Below are 7500 nucleotides of genomic sequence, written 5' to 3'. Positions count from 1 at the left end.
GGGGTGGGGGGGCAAATTTTGGAGGGGGGGGGAGGGGTGGTGTGGTGTGGTGTGTGTTGAGGGGGGTGGCCGAATTTTTGGGGGGGGGGGGGGGGGTGGGGTGGTGTGTGTTGGGGGGGGTGAATTTTTTGGGGGCGGGGGCGGGGGCGTGGGAGGGGTGGGGTGGTGTGTGTTGAGGGGGGGGCGAAATTTGGAGAGGGGAAGGGGAGGGGTGGTGTGGTGTGTGTTGAGGGGGGGGGGGGGGAGGGGTGGTGTGGGGTGGTGTGTGTTGAGGGGGGGGGGGGTGGGGAGGGGTGGTGTGGCGTGGTGTGTGTTGAGGGGGGGGGGGCAATTTTTGGGGGGGGAAGGGGCGAAATTTGGACGGGGGGGGCGAATTTTGGGGGGGGGGGGAGGGGTGGGTGGGTGTGTGTTGAGGGGAAGGTGAAATTTGGAGGGGGGGAAGGGGAGGGGTGGTGTTGTGTGGTGTGTTGTGTGTTGAGGGGGGTGGCCGAATTTTTTTTGGGGGGGGGGGTGGAGTGGTGTGTGTTGGCGGGGGGGGGGCGAATTTTTTGGGGCGGGGGGGGAGGGGTGTGGTGGTGTGTTGAGGGGGAGGGGTGGTGTGGTGTGTGTTGAGGGGGGGGGGGGGGGGAGGGGTGGTGTGGTGTGTGTTGGGGGGGGGGGTGGGGTGGTGTGTGTTGAGGGGGGAGGGGTGGGAAATTTTTGGGGGGGGGGGGCGAATTTTGGAGGGGGGGGGGGGGAGCGGTGGTGTGGTGTGGTGTGTGTTGAGGGGGGGGGGGGCGAATTTTTGGGGGGGGAAGGGGTGAAATTTGGAGGGGGGGGCGAATTTCTGGGGCGGGGGGGAGGGGTGGGGTGGTGTGTGTTGAGGGGGGGGCGAAATTTCGAGGGGGGGAAGGGGAGGGGTGGTGTGGTGTGTGTTGAGGGGGGGGGGATTTTTGAGGGGGGGGGGGGAGGGGTGGTGTGGTGTGTGTTGAGGGGGGGGGTGGGGTGGTGTGTGTTGAGGGGGGGGGGTGGGGAGGTGTGTATTGAGGGGGGGGGGGGCGCGAATTTTTGGGGGGGGGGGTGGGAGGTGTGGTTTGTGTTGGGGGCGGGGGGGGGGGGGAGGAATTTTGGAGGGGGGGAGGGGGTGTGTGGTGTGGTGTGTGTTGAGGGGGGTGGCCGAATTTTTGGGGGGGGGGGGGGGGGGGGTGGGGTGGTGTGTGTTGGGGGGGGGGGGGCGAATTTTTTGGGGGCGGGGGGGGGGGGGGAGGGGTGGGGTGGTGTGTGTTGAGGGGGGGGGGCGAAATTTGGAGGGGGGGAAGGGGAGGGGTGGTGTGGTGTGTGTTGAGGGGGGGGGATTTTTGAGGGGGGGGAGGGGTGGTGTGGTGTGGTGTGGTGTGTGTTGAGGGGGGGGGGGGGGGGGGAATTTTTGAGGGGGGGGAGGCGTGGTGTGGGGTGGTGTGTGTTGAGGGGGGGGGCGAATTTTTGGGGGGGAAGGGCGAAATTTGGACGGGGGGGGGGGGGGCGAATTTTGGGGGGGGGGGGTGGGGTGGTGTGTGTTGAGGGGAAGGCGAAATTTGGAGGGGGGAAGGGGAGGGTTGGTGTGGTGTGGTGTGGTGTGTGTTGAGGGGGGGGGGGGGGATTTTTGAGGGGTGGGGGGGGCGAATTTTGGAGGGGGGGGGAGGGGTGGTGTGTGTTGAGGGGGGGGCCAATTTTTTGGGGGGGGGGGCAAAATTTGGAGGGGGGGGGGGAGGGGTGGTGTGGTGTGGTGTGTGTTGGGGGGGGGGGGGGGATTTTTGAGGGGGGGGGGGGAGGGGTGGTGTTTTGTGTGTTGAGGGGGGGGGGGGGGATTTTTGAGGGGGGGGGAGGGGTGGTGTGGTGTGTGTTGAGGGGGGGGGGATGTGGTGCTGTGTGTTGGGGGGGGGGGGAAATTTTTGGGGGGGGGAGGGGAGGTGTGGGGTGGTGTGTGTTGAGGGGGGTGGGGGGTGAATTTTGGAGGGGGGGGAGGGGTGGTGTGGTGTGGTGTGTGTTGAGGGGGGGGCCAATTTTTTGGGGGGGGGGGGGGGGCAAAATTTGGAGGGGGGGGGGGAGGGGTGGTGTGGTGTGGTGTGTTTTGAGGGGGGTGGGGAGGGGTGGTGTTTTGTGTGTTGAGGGGGGGGGGGGGGGGAATTTTTGAGGGGGGGGGAGGGGTGGTGAGGTGTGTGTTGGGGGGGGGGGGTGGGGTGGTGTTTGTTGGGGGGGGGATTTTTTGGGGGGGGGAGGGGTGGTGTGGGGTGGTGTGTGTTGAGGGGGGTGGGGGGGGGAGGGGTGGTGTGGTGTGGTGTGTGTTGAGGGAGGGGGGGGGGGGGGGGGAATTTTTGGGGGGGAGAAGGGGCGAAATTTGGAGGGGGGGGGGGAGGGGTGGGGTGGTGTGTGTTGAGGGGGGGGGCGAAATTTGGAGGGGGGGAAGGGGAGGGGTGGTGTGGTGTGGTGTGGTGTGTGTTGAGGGGGGGGGGGGGAGGGTGGGGAGGTGTGTATTGAGGGGGGGGGGGGCGAATTTTGGGGGGGGGGAGGGGTGGTGTGGTGTGGTGTGGTGTGTGTTGAGGGGGGTGGCCGAATTTTTTGGGGGGGAGGGGTGGTGTGGTGTGTGTTGAGGGGGGGGTGGGGTGGTGTGTGTTGAGGGGGGGGGGGGGGGGGGGCGAATTTTGGAGGGGGGGGGAGGGGTGGTGTGGGGTGGTGTCTGTTGAGGGGGGTGGCCGAATTTTTTTGGGGGGGGGGGGTGGAGTGGTGTGTGTTGGGGGGGGGGGGGGGGCGAATTTTTTGGGGCGGGGGGGGGGGGGGAGGGGTGGTGTGCTGTGTGTTGGGGGGGGGGGGTGGTGTGTGTTGAGGGGGGAGGGGTGGGAAATTTTTGGGGGGGGGGCGAATTTTGGAGGGGGGGGGGGGAGCAGTGGTGTGGTGTGGTGTGTGTTGGGGGGGGGGGGGCGAATTTTTGGGGCGGGGGGGGAGGGGTGGGGTGGTGTGTGTTGAGGGGGGGGTGAAATTTCGAGGGGGGAAGGGGAGGGGTGGTGTGGTGTGTATTGAGGGGGGGGGGGATTTTTGAGGGGGGGGGGGAGGGGTTGTGTGGTGTGTGTTGAGGGGGGGGTGGGGTGGTGTGTGTTGAGGGGGGGGGAATTTTGGAGGGGGGAGGGGTGGTGTGGTGTGGTGTGTGTTGAGGGGGGGGGCCAATTTTTTTGGGGGGGGGGCAAAATTTGGAGGTGGGGGGAGGGGTGGTGTGGTGTGGTGTGTGTTGAGGGGGGGGGGGGATTTTTGAGGGGGGGGGGAGGGGTGGTGTGGTGTGTGTTGAGGGGGGGGCGGGGAATTTTTGAGGGGGGGGAGGGGTTGTGTGGTGTGTGTTGTGGGGGGGGGGGGGGTGGGGTGGTGTGTGTTGAGGGGGGCGGGGGGGGGATTTTTTGGGGGGGGGGGAGGGGTGGTGTGGTGTGGTGTGTGTTGAGGGGGGGGGGGGATTTTTGAGGGGGGGGAGGGGTGGTGTGGTGTTTGTTGAGGGGGGGGGGTGGGGAGGTGTGTATTGAGGGGGGGGGGCGCGAATTTTTGGGGGGGGGGAGGGGTGGTTTGTGTTGGGGGCGGGGGGGGGGGGGGGGGGGCAAATTTTGGAGGGGGGGGAGGGGGTGTGTGGTGTGGTGTGTGTTGAGGGGGGTGGCCGAATTTTTGGGGGGGGGGGGGGGTGGGGTGGTGTGTGTTGGGGGGGGGGGCGAATTTTTTGGGGGCGGGGGGGGGGGAGGGGTGGGGTGGTGTGTGTTGAGGGGGGGGCGAAATTTGGAGGGGGGGAAGGGGAGGGGTGGTGTGGTGTGTGTTGAGGGGGGGGATTTTTGAGGGGGGGGGAGGGGTGGTGTGGTGTGGTGTGTGTTGAGGGGGGGGGGGAATTTTTGAGGGGGAGGAGGCGTCGTGTGGGGTGGTGTGGTGTGGTGTGTGTTGAGGGGGGGGGGGAATTTTTGGGGGGGGAAGGGGCGAAATTTGGACGGGGGGGGGCGAATTTTTGGGGGGGGGGGGAGGGGTGGGGTGGTGTGTGTTGAGGGGAAGGCGAAATTTGGAGGGGGGAAGGGGAGGGTTGGTGTGGTGTGGTGTGGTGTGTGTTGAGGTGGGGGGGGGATTTTTGGGGGGGGGGGCAAAATTTGGAGGGGGGGGGGGAGGTGTGGTGTGGTGTGGTGTGGTGTGTGTTGGGGGGGGGGATTTTTGAGGGGGGGGGGAGGGGTGGTGTTTTGTGTGTTGAGGGGGTGGGGGATTTTTGAGGGGGGGGGAGGGGTGGTGTGGTGTGTGTTGAGGGGGGGGGGATGTGGTGGTGTGTGTTGAGGGGGGGGGGGAAATTTTTGGGGGGGGGGGAAATTTTTGGGGGGGGGGGAGGGGAGGTGTGGGGTGGTGTGTGTTGAGGGGGGTGGGGGGTGAATTTTGGAGGGGGGGGAGGGGTGGTGTGGTGTGGTGTGTGTTGAGGGGGGGGGGCAAAATTTGGAGGGGGGGGGGAGGGGTTGTGTGGTGTGGTGTGTTTTGAGGGGGGGGGGGGAGGGGTGGTGTTTTGTGTGTTGAGGGGGGGGGGGAATTTTTGAGGGGGGGAGGGGTGGTGTGGTGTGTGTTGGGGGGGGGGGGGGGGTGGGGTGGTGTGTGTTGAGGGGGGGGGGGGATTTTTGGGGGGGGGAGGGGTGGTGTGGGTTGGTGTGTGTTGAGGGGGGTGGGGGGGGGAGGGGTGGTGTGGTGTGGTGTGGTGTGTGTTGAGGGGGGGGGGGGGGAGGGGTGGGGTGGTGTGTGTTGAGGGGGGGGGCGAAATTTGGAGGGGGGGAAGGGGAGGGGTGGTGTGGTGTGGTGTGGTGTGTGTTGAGGGGGGGGGGAAGGGTGGGGAGGTGTGTATTGAGGGGGGGGGGCGAATTTTTGGGGGGTGGGGGGGGGGTGGTGTGTGTTGGGGGCGGGGGGGGGGGGAGGTGTGTATTGAGGGGGGGGGGGCGAATTTTTGGGGGGGGGGGGAGGGGTGGTGTGGTGTGTGTTGAGGGGGGTGGCCGAATTTTTTGGGGGGGGGGGGGTGGGGTGGTGTGTGTTGGGGGGGGGGGCGAATTTTTTGGGGGCGGGGGGGGGGAGGGGTGGGGTGGTGTGTTTTGAGGGGGGGCGAAATTTGGAGGGGGGGAAGGGGAGGGGTGGTGTGGTGTGTGTTGAGGGGGGGGATTTTTGAGGGGGGGGGAGGGGTGGTGTGGTGTGTGTTGACATGAGGACGCGACGTGCTCCCCTCCCCTTAACACACCCACCCACCCACCATGACGCCCGCTCAAAAATTCTGCCCCCCTCCCCCCCCCCTCTCAACACACACCACACCACCCCTCCCCCCCCCACCCCCCCTCAAAAATTCGCCCCCCCCCCCCCCCCCCCCCCCTTCAAAATTCGGCCCCTCTCTACACACACCAACCCCCCCCCCTCCCCCCCCCCCCCTCCCCCCCCCCACCCCCCCTCAAAATTTCGGCCCCCCCCCCCACCTTCAAAATTCGGCGCCCCCCCCCCCCCCCCCGCAAAATTCGGCCCCCCCTCCCCCCCTCAACACGCCATGTCGCGAGGCGCCCTCCCCCCCCCCCCCAAAGGAAAATTTCGGGCTTTGTAGGTATGCCTTGCCGTTGGAGCCGAAAACACCTGTCACGAACCACCCCGGGTCCGCCTTGGGGTGGGGAGAGACCCAACCCCGAAAGCCCGCGTCAAGGGGAATCACCCACCTATCGGCGTGCTCACAAGCATGCGGAAGCGAATCTCAACATATCACAAGTAAACGCCAAGATGCACGGGGCTAAAAACGAAGGGCCCCTCTTGAGGGCCCGAGTATATTGCGAAGGCGGCACGAAGGCTCGCGAAGGTAACACGGCGCGAAACGCGCAAGGCACAAGGTTCGCGGGCACGGGATGGCGCAATATCAACCTGCTCACCAACACGACGTGACACCGCGGGTGGGGTAAGGACTCATGGAGCTCACATCCCCCATACACACCCCCCCTTGCTGAACTCGATGTCCTCATCGAGTCCTTACAAAAACCATCTGAGGTTGAGCAAGGAGTTGGTAATGCATGGTCAAAAGTTCGGGGGTCTTAACACGCCTCACTATCAAGGCGGCCAGTGTCTATCCCGCTAGACTCATACTTAACCAAAATTTCGGGGGTCTTTGCCGACTCGCTATCAAGCCGACCAGGGTCTACCTGCTAGGTGCCATGCCCACTGACTCGATTACAAGTGCGGAACATGGTCTTTCGGACTCGAAGTAAGGTAAACCACCCACGGACTCAATTACAAGTGTGGAGTGGTCCCGGGACATAGACTAGGAAGAAAACTTTTATTGAGCACTTCAATCCCTCCACCTGCTGACCAATTTACAAACACAGAGTGGAAGGTAACCCGGTTGGGGTCCTGGCAGTATGAGTGCGCAGACCATGCCAGAGGGACTTGGGGCAAGGCAGGAGGCTCAGCTGGGAGCGTGCCATGCCATGAATGCAAGGGCCCAAGAGGTGGCACCTTGCGGAACGTGGCCCCGTTTGGCCTGATCTGTCAATCCGCGTACAAGGTAAGAGAGAGCATTTGCCCACGCTGGAGTGGACGCATCTCCCCTTCTGCATGAGGCAGCATTCAGCCACCGCGGGGTGACCGCATACCTCAATGTCTTCTTAGGGGTGCATTGTGGAGTTGCACCCCCCCTTGAGAGGTGAAGGGCCTTAATCGCCCGGATCTTCTTCTTGATGCGCGCTTTCTTGAGTAGGGCCTTGATTGCCCAGATTGGCGCTTTGGCACTTTGAGCTGTCTTCTTGAAGAAGAGCCCACACTGCCCTCTTTCGAAGGTAGCATGTCTCTTTGCGCGGAAGGCGCGATCCCAGCATGTTGCACCAGCCGTCTTCATCCGCCTGGACCTTCCTGGGTCGGGAGCACCGTGTACAGGGACGCACCGAGGGGCATACGGTGTTGCTGCATGCCTTCTTGCGCGTCGCGAGAGATCCATTTCTCCCGCATCAAACACCCTGCCTCTCGTTGGAGCACACCTGGACGCCGAAAGAGGAGGAGGGGGTTCGTCCTGAGTGGACTGGATATTCGGAGCGCCTGAACAAAGCAAGGTGACTTGACGGGTTGCATCAAATCGCCTAGCCTGCAGTGCAAGGGACATCCTCCCTGCGGTCAAAACCATTGGGCCTTTGTCACCCAGATACATCGTTACTCGGATTGATTTAGGTAGGCAGCCCTCGGGCAGATCCATCGTCCATGTCATGCCTACATGTATGTTATGGCCCTTGATGGCCAGCTCTTGCGTTGAGGTTCCTTGGGCAAGTAGCAAGGTCAAATGCATAGCATCAAACCTCCTAGCCTGCATAGCGCGAGCCATAGACTGCGCCGTCACAACTTGGAATTGGCCCTCAGAGACCATATTATACAATAAGGCACATAAGGTTGGAGGTGGATTCACGTTGTGCCCCAGCACAAGTTCACCCACATCGTGTCGGGACCTTGGCATGTCCAGATCTGTCTTTGGGTCGCAAGTTCGGG

The sequence above is a fragment of the Lygodium microphyllum genome, unplaced genomic scaffold (genome assembly GCF_053477565.2).
Source record: "Lygodium microphyllum isolate KBCC unplaced genomic scaffold, Lygodium_microphyllum_v1.1.10 scaffold_414, whole genome shotgun sequence".
In the NCBI taxonomy this organism is placed as follows: Eukaryota; Viridiplantae; Streptophyta; class Polypodiopsida; order Schizaeales; family Lygodiaceae; genus Lygodium; species Lygodium microphyllum.
Note: the sequence above shows the minus strand (reverse complement) of the source record.